At 45.9% G+C, this 15733-nt stretch overlaps 1 long non-coding RNA gene across 1 annotated transcript; it reads right to left on the reverse strand.

The window, feature by feature from the left end:
* Nucleotides 1-423: 423 nt before the first annotated feature.
* Nucleotides 424-15397, reverse strand: LOC128331554 (uncharacterized). Its single transcript, XR_008310341.1, has 3 exons — nt 15313-15397; nt 1919-2014; nt 424-828 (listed from the first exon to the last, which is right to left on the reverse strand). It is a non-coding gene; the product is annotated as an uncharacterized LOC128331554 (long non-coding RNA).
* Between the last annotated feature and the right edge of the window lie 336 nt (nt 15398-15733).

The raw sequence follows: 15733 nt of genomic DNA on the forward strand, positions 1-15733 counted from the left end.
ACAGCAAATATTGCTGCAAATGTTTGTGTTGCATCTCTTCTATAATAAGTACAGCTGGTTTTGTTGTAAGATTAACATACTTCATTTTAAAAATATATGTAAAATCTATTTTTAGAGGGGTTTTATGGACAGTCAGATTGAAATATTAGCAGGTAGAGAAGAGCCTGTAGCAAAGTTTAATGGTGGAATTGCGGGGGGGCACAGCTCAGTGATCCTTAGCTTGAGAATAGAGGCGCTACAAGTAAACATGACTGTCCCTATATTCATCTGTGAAATGTCTGAAAGAATGAGTCTGGCCCATGAAAAAGAGGGGTTTGGGGAACAAACGTCAAATATCACAAAAAACCAGCATGGCTCCAGATGGAAAATTTTATCCTAAAGGGAATAGATGTGATTTTAATGCAGTAAGCATACAGCAGTACATTTGCTTCACAATGCAAGATGCTTTATTTAAGGAGAAAACCCCCAGAAGGTTAGAACTGCTCAGCCAATCAGGCACTTAGACTGACTGAACCTCCCTAAGCATTTTGTAATTCAGGTCAGAAGGTTTAATTAGCATATTACAGTTTGGCCAAATGAACAGCATAGAGATGCCAATTTCCCCCCCTCCAATCCTTAAAATAGAAGCCCATAAATCTTCCTGCAGGGGATGAAGCACACACGTGGCTGCACGATGCCTGGTGGCCAGAACATGTTGCCTGAGCATCACATTAGGATTCTGAACAGAGGAAGGGCTCAGCTGAACAGATTTCGCTGGGTAGCAGAATATATCGTGCTGGTTCTGTCACTGGAACTTGCATCTTGGCACTGAAATCTCATAAAGGAGCCCTGGAAGAGCAGGGAAAAGGGACATGACATCAAAAAGAAACATGAAGGGAAGGATGTATACAAAAAAGGGAGCAAAGTTTGACATGCCACTGCTTGTTGAGAATGAAAAGATGCAATGTCAATGATGGCAGCTACCATTAAGAAAAGAAGAATTATTATACCACTGTTTTGTGAGAGAACCTGTGAATCCCCAAACTTCAATCCTTCTCAGTGCAGCAGACATTGTAACTGTACAGGGTTGTACTTTATGGGAAGCAGCTCATAAAATCCTTTACAGCGATTGCTGTTTCTAGGACACCAGCCAAAAGAAACATTTGCACTGAGAACAGCACATAATATGATGGAAGGACCCTTTTGGCTCTTGTCCTTATTGGGTCTGGATACCATCTGAGTAGCGTGGATTAACAAGTCTTGGGGCCTTGAGCCTTAAGGACATTTTAGCTTCCATATAACCATAATTGTACAGGTGGCCCTCATTATACATGAGCGTTATGTTCCCACCAATTTCCACAGATAATGAAACCACACATAAAGAAACTTTAATCCTATGGGGAAGGGGAGTGGGTTAGGTTCCTAAGTACACTAAAGTGTGCTGAAAATCACAAGAAAAAGCAGGGGGGAGCAGAAATACGCACAGAACCTTGCTCTCCAGCTCTCCAGCAATGCCCCCCCAAACAACCCCCCCAACTTCCAAATCCTACTTTTGTTCCTTTTTTTTTGTTTGTTTTTGCTTTTGAGTCACAAAAAGTTTCAGCACTACAAAGTGAGGGCAGGAAATGACATCAGAAGTCACTCCCCACACAGAAAAGAGGCACAAACTGGCTCAGCACTACAAAATAGGGGTGTGCAAACAGGCTCGAAACTGAACCAGTTCGACATTGAACCCATTCAGTTCAAAGGTTTGGGGTTGAGCCTACCCCCCACCCCCCGCCTCTCCAATTCAGCTTGACCTCAAACTGAACACATACATATCAGTTCGGGGATTCGACAAGCCTTTTAAAAAAACACTTACCCCCCTCCGGGGGGCTTCTCCAAGGGGTCCGCGGAAGTTTCCCCTCCCCCTGCTGGCCTTCTGGACTTTAAAACTCACCTATTTGGGGCATCTTTGACCCTTTCCAGGCCTATTCCATTGCGCGACGGCCATTTTTGAGGCTGCTGCTCCTATGCAGTGTGGGACCCTGCATGGCTGGGTCATGACCAAAAAAAAAATTAAAACAACTTTTTTAAAAGGCTCATTGAACCGCCTCGGACTAGACCGGGGGGGGGGGGCGCTCAAAGGGGGTCAAAACTGAACTGGCCCAGTGCAGTTTGAGTTCAATTTGAATTTGAACCGAACTGGACCAGGTCGTTTTGTGCACATCCCTATTACAAAATGGTGGCAGGAAATGACATCAGAATCATATATAGGTGAAAATAACCCTTTTTTGACCCACAGATAAAGAAACTGAGTCCCTATAACCCAACCACAGCTACATGAAACTGCAGGTGCCAGAACTGTGGGTAACAATGGCCACCTGTATGTACCTTTATGTGAAAGATACATACTTTTCTGTTGTGACAAGAAACACATTACTAGCCCACTAAAACAATCTAATAGTCTACAATAATGAGAGATTTTTGAAATCCAAGACATCTCACTAACCTTTTTGAAATTTTTTTACATTGTCTTTGCTTTGGTGCTTTCAGTAGATAAAATCTGATAGCACTTCTAGGGATGTGTGAAAGCCTCCTGGAAAATGTCCCTAGTCAATATGTTCCACAGTGTAACATGGGTTAAGTCATTTAAAAACAACCTGAGATGGGGACATTCGGATTTCATTTGAGATACTGAAATTCAAGGTGAGTGTGCAAGGTTCATCATCAGTAGAAGATTGGCATGAGTCCAAAGGATAATTAATAGCATTTTGCTAAGATGAGTGGCTGACATGTTCCACAACATAACAGGAGGTGGTTCTGAGCTGCCCATGCTGCTGCAAGTGCCCAAGGAACTATATGATTTTTAAATTTTAGTTGATGTTTGTTTAAATTGTAAACCGCCCTGAAATTTTATAGCAGGTGGTATATAAATGTGTGAATCAAACAAACAAACAAACAAACAAACATATAAAAAATAAATTTCACTTTAGTGAAATTTGGGTAGTTCTTTAAGAAAATTGAGCACTCTGAAAATTGAACACTCATCAATAAGTCCATGTAGGACCTTATTAATCTGCCTCTGATGCCAAAGCAAGAAACACAACATGTAACAGTTTTTCAAAATGTACCATAACAAGTGGGGATTATTCAGGGATTTCTGCACTCTACATGCCTCTTTTTCTGCTGCTACTCTATCAAAAGAGACCATTGATAGTGTTATCTTTTTAGCTGGCACAAAGAAGTTCAGCTAAGAAACTTACTACAGGACTTTGAGCAAGTCATAATATCAGAGCCTAACTTGCATTTTGGATTATTATGAGGATAAAAAATGAAGTGCAAATCCCTGTAGGGGCACTGTCTTTCTTCTTCTACCAACAGAATGCAAAAGATGCATGGGCATTCAGAACAACTGAGAAATCTCATGGGATTATACCATGGCTGCTCAACTTTAGCCCTGCTGCACATGTTGGCCTACAATTCCCATAATTCCTGGCTATTGACCACTGTGGCTGAGGATTATGGTAGTTGTAGTACAAAAACAACTGGGGGGCCTAAGTTGAATAGGCCTAGATCATACCAAATGTTCCCCACCCTCTATCTTCTTGGAAGATAGCAGTTGCCTTTGGATGTCCTAAGGCAAACCCACCTGAGGCAAACCCACTCAGGCTGGCCTTCCATGATGTCCTAATTAGCGGAACCACAGTTCCCAGACCCAGTTTCTTCCCCAAACCTCCGGGTGAACCCTTGGTTTGAAGCAAGGTGCACTTACCAAACTGAGAATCCGAGGGCTCCAATGTGCCATCCAGTTTGTGAAAGCTGCACAGACCAGAATTAAGGGTAGGAAGCACCTTCCTCCCGGCAACACAATTGGCTGTCACAGCTTTCCTTCCTATGTTGGAGGAAGCATGTGCAGCCAATTCCACCCCCTTTGCTGCCTCCCAGACTGCAGATTGTTATCATCTGGGAGTGCACCGCGCGACTGTACCAAACTGCGAGTCCTTTGAACTTGCAGCAGGTGCGGCCCATGAACACGCCTCCGGGGTGGCGGCAGGCGGCTTCTTTAAGGGTAAATGGAGCCAGTGCTCTGTGCCGCACAGCAGCCCCCACGGCGGGGAATCACCTCCACCACTTACCTGGCCACTGGCGAGGGCTTGCCTCTGTCGGAGCCAGGTGAGTGGCGGAGATGATTCCCCTCCACGGGGGCTGCTGGGCGGCATGGAGCACCAGCTCTGTTTACACTTAAAGAAGCCACCCACTGCCCCCCCCCCCACCGGAGGTGCGTTCACGGCCACTCCTGACCTGCAGTTAAACATTACATCTGAAGGCATCCTCTGACACAAGCTGGTAGTGATGTGCACGGTCCAGAGCAGTCCAGACCGGCACCGAAGGGGGGCCTTCCTTTTAGGGCGGGGAGGGCTTGCTTACCCCTCCCGCCTCTTTGCCCCCTCCAGTGCCCGTATTTAACAGAATAATGGGGCGCTGGAAACCAGCTGCCACCCCCACCGCGAGCAGATTTTGCACAAGAACTACCAATACCCCTGCTGCCGCCGCCGCTGCCCACCAGCCCTCCCTCCCTCCCTCCCTCCCAGCTGCCCACCCGCCCGAGTCCTCACCCGATGTTTTCGTAAAAAACGAGAGGAGCTCCCGGACAGAGCTCCTCTCACTAGGATGGCCTCCATCATACTGAAGCTTTGCGCGCGCGCACATGCGCGCGCCAATCGCCGGAGGCCCGGTCTACCCGCCGGGAAAAGGCCGGGTAGACTGGGCCCCCGGCGGGTAGACCGGGCCTCTGGCAATCGGCGTCCTTTGCGGTGCACGCATGCGCGCGCACGCAAAGCTTCAGTATGATGGAGGCCATCCTAGCGAGAGGAGCTCTGTCCGGGAGCTCCTCTCGTTTTTTACGAAATCATCGGGTGAGGACTCAGGCGGGCGGGCAGCTGGGAGGGAGGGAGGGTGGGAGGGCTGGTGGGCGGCGGCAGCAGGGGTATTGGTCGTTCTTGTGCAAAATCTGCTCACTGCGGGGGGGCGGGGGCGGCTGGTTTCCAGCGCCCCGTTATTCTGTTAAATACGGGCGCTGGAGGGGGCAAAGAGGCGGGAGGGGTAAACAAGCCCTCCCGCCCTTAAAGCAATACCCCCCACCCGGACCCAGACCAACCAGGGCCGAACCGGTCTGGCAGTTCGGCCATTCTTTAGAATGGCCGCCGGACCGGTTTGGAAACACCCCTAAAAGCTGGTAGAGTTTGCACCACATCTTAGATGGTGTCACTGCTTAATGCTTCACTTCTAGGTTTAGTTTGGGGAAAGCAAATTTCTTCCCTGTGGTATTCTGTGGAGTATCTGAACAGATGCAAATGACACTGAGTCTGCTCATGATCAAGCACTCATCCTGCTGTGTGAAGCAGCAGCCTGTGTGAAGTAGCAGAATAATCTCCTTATTCATGAGGAGATCCATGGGCAGAGAGGGTTTCAGTCTGTGACTTATCAAAGAGGCTTTTCCAGCAAACAGATTTGCTCTCCTTGAAGACCTGGAACAGCTCCATTTCAAGAAAGTTGATATCATCTTACTCATAGATTTACCCATGAGAAAGCATAGCAGCCTGCCTCTTCACACCATGGCCTGCATTCTTACTTACTAGTAATACTTTTGCTCTTTGCAGATGTGAACTGCACATCCATAAAGCATAGTAGCAGAACTTTCAAGAAGGAGGAGGGATCAGAAGGAATAACTTGTCCCTCTTCTTGATGAAAAGGGGCTAAGTGCCGCAAATACTTTGGGATATACAGGGATACCCAGACTCCAGGGATATACAAGGATACCCAGAGTACTACCACACATGATATAACAAATTTACAGGGGGAAAGTGTGTCTGAGTGGGTTCTGCTTGAAAAGCAATTTGCAGGAGAGCTTCCTGGAAATGCAGGTTATTACAGAAAGATGGTTATTTATGTAGCATTTTAAAATGTATTGATTCATCTTGGTGAGAAGAAAATAAAATAAAGAAAGCATTAGAACCCAATCTTGTCAATAGGAAGTCCTAAAAACACACATTTTTCCTGGAATGCCTATCAGTAAAGGAATGAAAGATGACAGATAATGCTGTCATTTGGTAAGACACACTATTCTCAATTACTCAAGGACAATGGAACCTCTGGGAACAGGGACTGGCCCACAATCTTTATTTTGGCCTAATAATAAGAACTAGGGTTGCGCATTTTGTATTTTTTCTGTTTCGATTTGTACCAAATCTGAATCAACCCCATTTTGTATTTCATCCAAAATTAAGCCTTCCGAATCACCCCAGTTTTGTTTTGTATCCAAATTAATCTGAATCTGAATTAATTCAGATTTAAAAATGGGTCACATGGTCAAAAGAGGGGGTGGGGGTTATAGTGCCCAATTCGTGGAAGCTACTACAAAAAATTCAAAGGAATTGGACAAACTGCTGATTTTTGGTTAATTTTTGAAGTTTGTGTGTCTTTCAGATTTTCCCCATAGGGTATGATGGAGGTTTCAGGAAAAGTATAGTTTCACACGGGGGGGAGGGGTGGCACAGAGTGGAGTGTGGTTGGTGGTAGTGCCCAGTTGGTACAAGGAAGCTACCACAATTTTTTCAGAGTAATTTGGCAATGGGCTGATTTTTAAAGAATTAATGAAGTTACACATCTTTCAGATTTTCCTCATAGGGTATAATGGAGGTTTCTGCAGTCCCATGACTCCACTTGAGGGGCATGGTGGTGGCCCAGAGCAAGTGGCAGTGTAGTGCACATAGGGTGCCAACCACCCACATGGGTTGCCAACCCATGAAGTACAGGGTTTTGTTGTTCTAGAGGTGTTCTAAGAGTAGATTGTCTAGTAGTATATGACAGTGGATTCATGGTTTTTCATTTTAAATCTCATTTGCTACCAGAGAATCTAAACTCAACACCTCAGAAACAACAAAGCCCAGTACCCCAATGGGATAGCAATCCAGGGGGGTGGTTGGCACCCTCTGTGCACTACACCACCACTCGCTTCGGGCCATCCCAGTGCCCCCCAGATGGAGTTATGGGGCTGCTGAAACCTCCATTATTCCCTATGGGGGAAAAATCTTAAAGACGCGTAAACCTCAAAAATTCCTAAGAAATCAGCCCTTTGTCCTATTTGTAATCTGGGTGCACCACCCTTGGGGCACTGCCACCCAACCCACTGTTTTGCCCCTGAAGCCCCACATAAGCAAGTTGAAAGAGTGTAGAGAATGATGAACAACGGAACTTAATTTTTTGGCACAGTTATTTGAGAATTTTGCAGTGGGGGAGAGCCTGTCCCTATGGCACTAGCACAGCAGCACAACCCATTGGTGGATTCAAGCAATCTTTCAATAAAAACACTCCATCCCCATGGAACAGTGACCACAGGTCATTTGAGATAGCAAGATAGACCAATGAGCCAGTGTGGTGTAGTGGTTAAAGTGCTGGATTGGGACTGGGGAGACCCGAGTTCAAATCCCCATTCAGCCATGATACTAGCTGGGTGACTCTGGGCCAGTCACTTCTCTCAACCTAACCTACTTTACGGGGTTGTTGTGAGGAGAAGCCTAAGTATGCAGTACACTGCTCTGGGCTCCTTGGAGGAAGAGCGGGATATAAAATGTTAAAATAAAACAAAACAAAACAAAAACTGCCTTGGTACTATGGAACAGCTTCAAATGTTCATTTAACTGAACTGAAGTGAGCCGTAGCCCAAACTAATCAGCCTACTGTTCAGAATTGTTGAGATTTATCATCACTGCATTTAAGAAAGTGCAAAACCATGGATCATGGTTACAAGAAAGAGAGAAGCAACTAAGATTCCTGGGGATGTCAATAAATTGACAGGGATATTCCCCACCCCCCTCCTTTTGTCTCCTGTAGTCCCATGTGGATGACCCATCCCTGCAATGGCAAAAGTTGTGAACCCCTGGCTTAGACATCATGTCCCACCAAATTACATTGTGGCCTAAATTATATTAGACTGCTCAACTTGGGCAACAAAACTTAGACACCACTATAACTCATAAAAATCAGCAGAAAAACAAAATAGCTCTTCAAAAGACCCCTGAACAAGTCAAGAGATTCTTTCTAAACCTTTGGAAAGAAACACCTGTGTAATTTCAGAACTTTCCTAACCAGCTTCTGGAAAAGCTTCTCCACACAATTTATACCATGGCTTTTAGCAAGAGCTTTGGAATTGCATTGAGCTCCCAAAGATATTTGAGTATTTCTGTCTCAAAATGCTGTCTTCCAAATCCTTTTGCAAGGTCAGTTTGCATTTCAATCACACTGAATACAACACATACTTAACTAAACCATTCAAGCTCAAAAGCTTTTTGCATATCTTATCTTCTGCTAATCACTCAGTGCCTCAGCAGGAGTGGAGAGAGTCAGAGAAGTCAATTGCAATTGCAATGCTTTTCCGAAAAACAAAGCATCCTCTCCGAAACACAGTCATTTTGATTTGGAAACAAAGATCTCTGTTTTTTAATTCTTGATTTTGTTTTGGTTACAAAACCTCCGAAATTGCCATTTTCAGGCACAAAACATTTTGTACCCGAATCAAAATGCACAAGCCTACTAAGAACTAGTCACTTTGTAAATTGCTCATCATGTATGCTATCTCTATGAGATTGGCTGCTTGTATGCACACTACTCAGATTACATAGAGTCAGGAAGATAGAAAACTGCCTTCTATCAAGTCAGACCATTGGTCCATCTAGCTCAGTATTGTTTACACAGACTGGCAGCAGCAAGATTACAGTCATGAGTCTCTCTCTCAGCACTATCTTGGAGCTGCCAGGTCGGGAACTTGGAACTTTCTGCATGCAAGCATGCAGATCCTCTTCCCAGAGTGTCCTCATCCCTTAGGGGAATATCTTACAGTGCTCACACATCTAGTCTCCCATTCATATGGAAACCAGGGAGGCCGTGCTTAGCAAAGAGGACAATTCATGCTTGCTACCACAAGACGAGCTCTCGTCCCTTAAGTTGGGACTGAAATTTTGAAAATGTGAATATCTAAGCAAATTTTAGGGTTCCTCCTAAAGAGAAATGTCTGAGAATTTATGGGAAGCCACATGAGTTTCTATAAGAGAAGTAAACTTTTTCAGGGGTTTATCCCTCTATTAGGCAACTTTCTCCTTGCTGAAAGCAGACCTTCTCAAAAAAATGATAGTATGGAGAACATTACCCAGTCTACCATGAGGCTTTTTGCATGTAGACAGCCATCACAGGGGGGCATTAATCATCATCTGTATCACAACCATATTGTGTGCTTGTTGTAAGTTATAAGATCTTGTTCACAACTATGTAATATGGTGGTCAATTTATCAGTTCTTATGAGATTCAAATATTGAGATTCAGATGGCAGATCTGGAGTGGTATGGAGAGCACTAAGAGATGTTTCCTGGCAGATCAGATGTTGGAGCCTAGTGGTGCCTGGCAAGGGGAGAAGATGGTAACTGGCCAGCCAAAGGAAGAGCTTGGCTGCAGCTGGTGTCTCAGGGTGGAGACCAATGTACCTGAGGGCTGAGCAAACAGCAGAATCCAAGCACGAAATAGCCTGCCCCCTTGCTTCTAGCCCCTCACTTGCAATGAGACTGCTTCCCTGGGAGACTCTGAGAAGATGGCTAAAATTCAGAAAGTTCAAGTCCGTTCTTAAGACCTGGCAACCTTAGTCATCCCTCCATCATTCTAAATTATCTTTGCCTTGTCCTGCTGTATCATGTCTTACATGGCTCTGAAATTATTTTGAAGAGAGTTAATCACTACCTGTTTTGAACACTTCAGAACTGAAGATTAGCATGACTTAATCCACGGGGATTAAAACCTCACACTATTCCTGGGAAGAGAGAGAACTTTCAGAAAATGTTAGGGTTATTCCCAGGGCACCTATTCAGAAAAGACTGATTTTAGTTAGGTCTAGGGGTTCAGCCCTGGTCAAATCTCCTGTGAATTGTCAGGGGAATTCATAGAGATGGTGGGGGCAAGTTCAGCTCTGTTCCAGAGGTACTCACCATGCCTACAAGCTTCATTAGCTCTATCTGGAATACTGAGTCCTCATGTTTATGGAAACAAGAAAAAAGAAATGTTCAATCAATTCTGTGGAAGGTAACACTTTTTAAAAAACAAAACAAAAAAAACTCCCATGGGCACAATCCACCTGGGACACACAAGCAAAACCAACAATTCTTGTTAGAGCTCCACTGAAGTAAATAGACACAAACTCCCATTCACTTCAGTGTGATTTATGCAGGTTCAGTTCCCAGTTGATGTTGCCCATATAGCTGAGGGGATACATGTTAAATAAATCTGGATTTCACCCCACCTACAATAATTTATTTATTTATTTATTTATTTATTTAACATATTGCTATACCTCCCAAAACTTGCATCTCTTACATAATTATATCCAGTCCCGGTTTCCCTGTATCTGACTCAAACAAAACATGTCCAAGTGGCACAGTGATGTTTCTGTTTTCCACAGTTGTGGAAAATAGACCCAGGGCAGAAGGCTCAGGCTCCCAAAACGTCATCTTAGGTGTAGTTCAACCTCAGCTAAGCTAATGGCTGCAAGGGACATGGTTTCTTCCAGTGGGGTCCCATCATTTAGATCTCCCTCTCAAGGGATGCTCCACTGGCTCTCGGGAATTCAGGCATATAGTTAAAACCTGTTTGTTTTTAAAAGCATTGCAGTCACTGTGTGATTTGCTGCCGGTTTCTATTTTGCCTGCACTGCTGCTTGGATGTTTATTGTTTTGTGGTTTTAAGCAAATAATTGCATTATGGTCAGGGGCGTAACAGTGCAACCACTGGCCTGTCCTCAGCTGCTGCTGCCGGACCACAGTCCCCTAGCCACGCCCTGCATCTGACACCAGACACGAAGCGGGCGTGGTCGGGTTTGCAAATGGGCTTTGCACAGCTCCATTTTTTAATAGCTTCAGCTGGTGTTGGGTTCCCAGCCTGGCCAGGAACACGTCTCCCTGCCTTTACAAGCTGGGGAAGCAGCTCCCTGCTGCCACTGGCTCTCATTTACTTCCAAATGGGGTGTGTGGCCCCATTTGCAAACCTGGCCATGCCCCCTTGGTGCCTGACTTTGTTGGGGACCCTCCCTCCCCTGATCCCAACTTTAGACCCAGAGGTACCAACCCAGAAGTATATGGCATTCAGGCCTGTGTCTGATTCCATTTTATTAAGAGATCAATTAATGCTTGAACTCAAGGTGAACTGACACCCAGGTCTCATGACTAGGGATGTGCGAACCGGTTCGGATCCGAACCGGTTCCAGTTCGACGGTTCGAACCGAACCGAACCCCCCCCCCGGTTCAGTTCGGATTCGAACCGAACCAGGGGTGGTTCGTTTAGAACTGGTTCGGACCGGTTTGGACCGGTTTGGTCAAAATTGGTAGTATGGTAGCTGGCACCCAGGGGTGCCTATCATCCACACCCCAAAGCAATCAGACACTCGTATGATTTTTTATGAATTTTTGAAAAATATTTTTATTTTTTTCTCATAGGATATAATGGGACTCGAACCAGGCTGTTATTACATATTGTGTAGCACCCATGGGTGCCAACAACCATGAAAACCCTGAAGCAATCAGACACCCCTATGATTTTTTAATGAATATTTGAAATATTTTTAATTATTTTTCTCATAGAGTATAATGGGACCCGAACCAGTCCATATCCCCTATTGTGGAGCACCTAGGGGCACAAAAGTGGGGTGGGTGGTAAACAGGCAGGGGTGCCTACCACCCAAAAAATCCCAAGGCAATTGGACACTCCTCTGATTATTGGTGAATTGTTAAAGTATTTTTGAATTCCTCATAGAGAATAATTGCAGCAAATGTATAGCTTCACGTCGGGGGGAAAGGGGTGTCGTAGAGTGCAGTGTGGTGGCTGGTAGTTCCTAGGGTGGGCAAGGAAGCTACCTGAATTATTTGAAAGGAATTGGGCAAAGGGGTGATTTTTGGTTAATTGTTGAAGTTTAAGTGTCTTTAAGGTTTTCCCCCATTAGATATAATGAAGGGTGTATCGCTTCACGTCAGGGGAAAAGGGGTGGCCTAGAGCGGTGTGGGGTTGGTGGTAGTGCCGGTTATGGGCAGGGAAGCTACCTGAATTTTTTCAAAGGATTTGGGCAGAGGGCTGATTTTTGGTTAATTGTTGAAGTTCATGCGTCTTTAAGGTTTTTCCCCATAGAGAAGCACTGAGGTGTCAGCAGCCCCATAAGTGCACTTGGGGGGTGCTGGGGTGGCCCAGAGCGAGTGGTGGTGTAGTGCACATAGGGTGCCAATCACCCCCATGGGTTTCTAACCCATGGGGTACAGGGTTCTCTTGTTTCTGAGGTATTGAGTGTGGATTCTATGATAGCAAATGAGATTTTCAATGAGACACCATGAATCCACTCTAATATGCTATCATAGAATCCACACTGATTGCTTGTCTGATTGCTTCAGGGTTTGCATGGTTGTTGGCATCCATGGGTGCTCCACAATAAGGAATAATGGTGTGGTTCGAATCCCATTATATCCTATGAGAAAAAAATAAAAATAATTTTCAAAAATTCATAAAAAAATCGTATGAGTGTCCGATTGCTTTGGGGTTTGGGTGACAGGTACCCCTGGTTGCTAGCTACCATCCTAGCTACTTTTTGAGATCCGAACCAGTTCAGTTCGGATCCGAACCGAACCAGGGGGTGGTTCGGACAAAACCAAAACCGAACCACCCCCTCCCGGTTCGGACCCAGTTCGGACCCGGACCGAACCAGGCAAACCAGTTTTATGCACATCCCTACTCATGACTGCCTCGGCTAACTGTTCTGTGAAGGAAGAGGCAATCCAGCATTGTACTGTGAAATGGGTACTCAAAGAAACACAAGGGCTAGGCCTGATCTATCAATATGCTAAAATGTAACTCACTATCAGATAATGGGGCTATTCTCATGACCAACAAAAATCGGGCTAGCAGAGGCTAGCCCGATTTTTGTTGGTTGTCAGAACCACTGGGCTCGCAGCCAAACCCGGTGCTTCTGGAGCGGCTAACCCACTCGAGAACCCCTGGCAAAAAGCAAGTTTGCAGAGTGAGCGCTCCTGCAAACCTGCTTTTTGCGATCATGAGTAGCCGCGCAGCGCCTTTGCGCAGCGCCTACTCATGAGCAGACCCCCGGCCGGGAGGCTTAAAAGCAGCCTTCTGGCTCGGGGGTCTCCCCAGTATGCCCTGCATGCCCTGCATGCCCAGTATGCCCTGTATGCATGCAGGGCATACTGGGGGTTGCGTGGGCCACGTGGCCCCCGCTCCCCCCACCGGCTCCATCTCGGAGTCGGCCATCGTGTAAGCAGCCAATCCAGCAACCCAGGGCTCCCTGCCCACTCGTGAGCCAGAGAACGGACTTAGCCTGCTCTTCCTGCTCAGCACCCTAAACCAGGTCTCACTGATCATGAGACCCAGTCCATTGTCTGTGGAAGAGGCCAGAGGCTGAGCTCCCTTTTCCTGTTGCAAGAAGTCTATGTTAATCCTTGTCAATGATTGCTCTGCTATGCCCAAAGGGGATACTCAGTTGCTGTCTATAGAAATTCCACTCTAGGAAACCACCTGTAGATTTAGTCCTTTTATTAACACCTTTTAACACCTTCTGGGACCAGGCCAGGAATCGGGGGACAAGAGAAGGTGCCCATTTGCAGTTCAGAGGTGCAGATTTGCTTTGGGTAAAATAGAACGTCCCCTCCCCAAGATAGCAGCTAACAGAAGATGGGATTAAAATCTTCCTGGATTGAGCTAATTACCTGAATAATTAAAAGACAATATCCAGCAAAGTGTCACCTTTTGGGGACCCAGGAAGGATATTTTGAATAGACTCTATGGAGATCAAAGGAAGATACAACTATAAAGAATGAGGCTTACTGGACAGAGTCAGCAATCTTGCCTAACAAGCATACTTGCTCAAGAGCCATCCCAGAGTTTGCTGCTAAGCTGCGGGGCAACAAGCAGGAACTCTGCCCATGGACAGGAACTGTCTGTGACTTCTGCTGCGCAGTGAGAAGTCAAGACTTCCCCAGCCATGTTGCTCTCACTCTCTTACTCGCTCTGAGCAAACTGCCTGCTTGACCAGCCTGCTTGACCACCAGAAGCTTGACCATTGCTCTCAAGCTGCTGTTCCCAGCTACAGGATCTCTCCTTCAGCTGAATTCTCACTGCTCTCAAAGCCTCTGACCCTGGTAATATGCTGCTCCACAAGCTTTGGATCCCTCTTCCTTCTTCCCTACTAATCACTGCCATCCCTCTCCTAAGCCTTCCTTTCCTTCTTCCTTCTTTCTCTGCTTCTCTCTCAATGTTTTATTAGGATTTATTAGATTATTAGATAGCTGTAATTCCTGATTGCACACACATATGTTAGTTAGGCACATTACACTAAACTTTGAATCGGAAACATGTTTTTAATGTGGATTATTTTATCCTGATGAGCAACTTTCTATAATAAAGCCTGTTGAACTTTCTGAGTATGTCTCTCTATCTCTATCTCTGTTTTCGCGCCCAAATCCTACATGGTCACCATCTCCAAAAACCAATTCAGTTTGTGTATGATGTGACTTTGTCTCTTTCCCTCTGAGCATATACAGAGTGCTAAACCAGGTGTAGTTCACAACAACGTCAGACACAGGAACATGGCTGGGGCACCAAGCATGGCCCCAGGGGCATGGCGGCATGGCTTATTTGAACCCATTCACTCAGTGGCTGCTTACCACCACCACCCCGCCCCCAATTATGGTGTATTTTGCAGTGTTTTCATTTGTAAGCTGCCTTGATAGTCTTTGTCAGACCAAAAGGCAATATATAAATTAACTAAGTGTAAATAAAAATAAGCCACCAAATGGCACAGCGGGGAAGTAACCTGCCTAGAGAACAGGAGACTGTTGGTTCCTATTCCTGCTGGTGTGTTTCCCACAATATGGGAAACACCTATATCAGGCAGCAGTGATATAGGAAGGTCCTGAAAGGCATCATCTCATCGCAGGAGATGGCAATGGTAAACCCCTCCTGTATTCTACCAAGAAAACCACATGGCTCTGTGGTCACCAGGAGTCAACACCAACAGACTAGGCTATTGAATTTCCAAGTCTGGCTATACCAGCTTGGGAGCACTAGACTGACAGCTGGTTATCAAATGTAGAAATAAACAGTGTCCTTTGTTCCCACAAATTCACAAAGTATCATATACTGTGTCAGACTCCCAGGGTATGAGGAGGGCTCCTAGTCCTTCTTAAACTCAAGAATGACTGGAGCAACCCCAAAAAGGTCAGCCTCGGGAACAGCCAGGGAAGAAGGTTAGCTTGTCACCTGAGTACTCCTCCTGGCTTGCTGCATTCAGCCAGTTCCCTCTCCTGGAGAACTCCTGGCTCCCATACTCAGAAGCAACTCCTCCTCATCAGCTGCCTTGTCTTTAAATACCCCAGTGCTGAGCTGACAGGACTTAAAGCCTACTTCTGGCCCCAACCCTGCCCCCTTTCTGACCTTGCTTCCTGTTTCCTGCCACACCCAATCTAGCTGTCTCCATAGAGCTGTTCCCTGCAGTTCTCCCTGCCTTGTTCTCTCAACCCTACTGGGATCCAACCAGCCTGGGCCCCTCTCATCCCCCCTGCCCCCTAAAGGGAACAAAAGCCTCAGAGAAGGGATGTCACACCCTTCTCCAGCCTCTACAGGGCCACCCAAGTGATCAGGTAACATGGCATCCTGACAGGGGTGTAACTATAATAGGGCA

The sequence above is a fragment of the Hemicordylus capensis genome, chromosome 6, assembly GCF_027244095.1.
Source record: "Hemicordylus capensis ecotype Gifberg chromosome 6, rHemCap1.1.pri, whole genome shotgun sequence".
NCBI lineage: Eukaryota > Metazoa > Chordata > Lepidosauria > Squamata > Cordylidae > Hemicordylus > Hemicordylus capensis.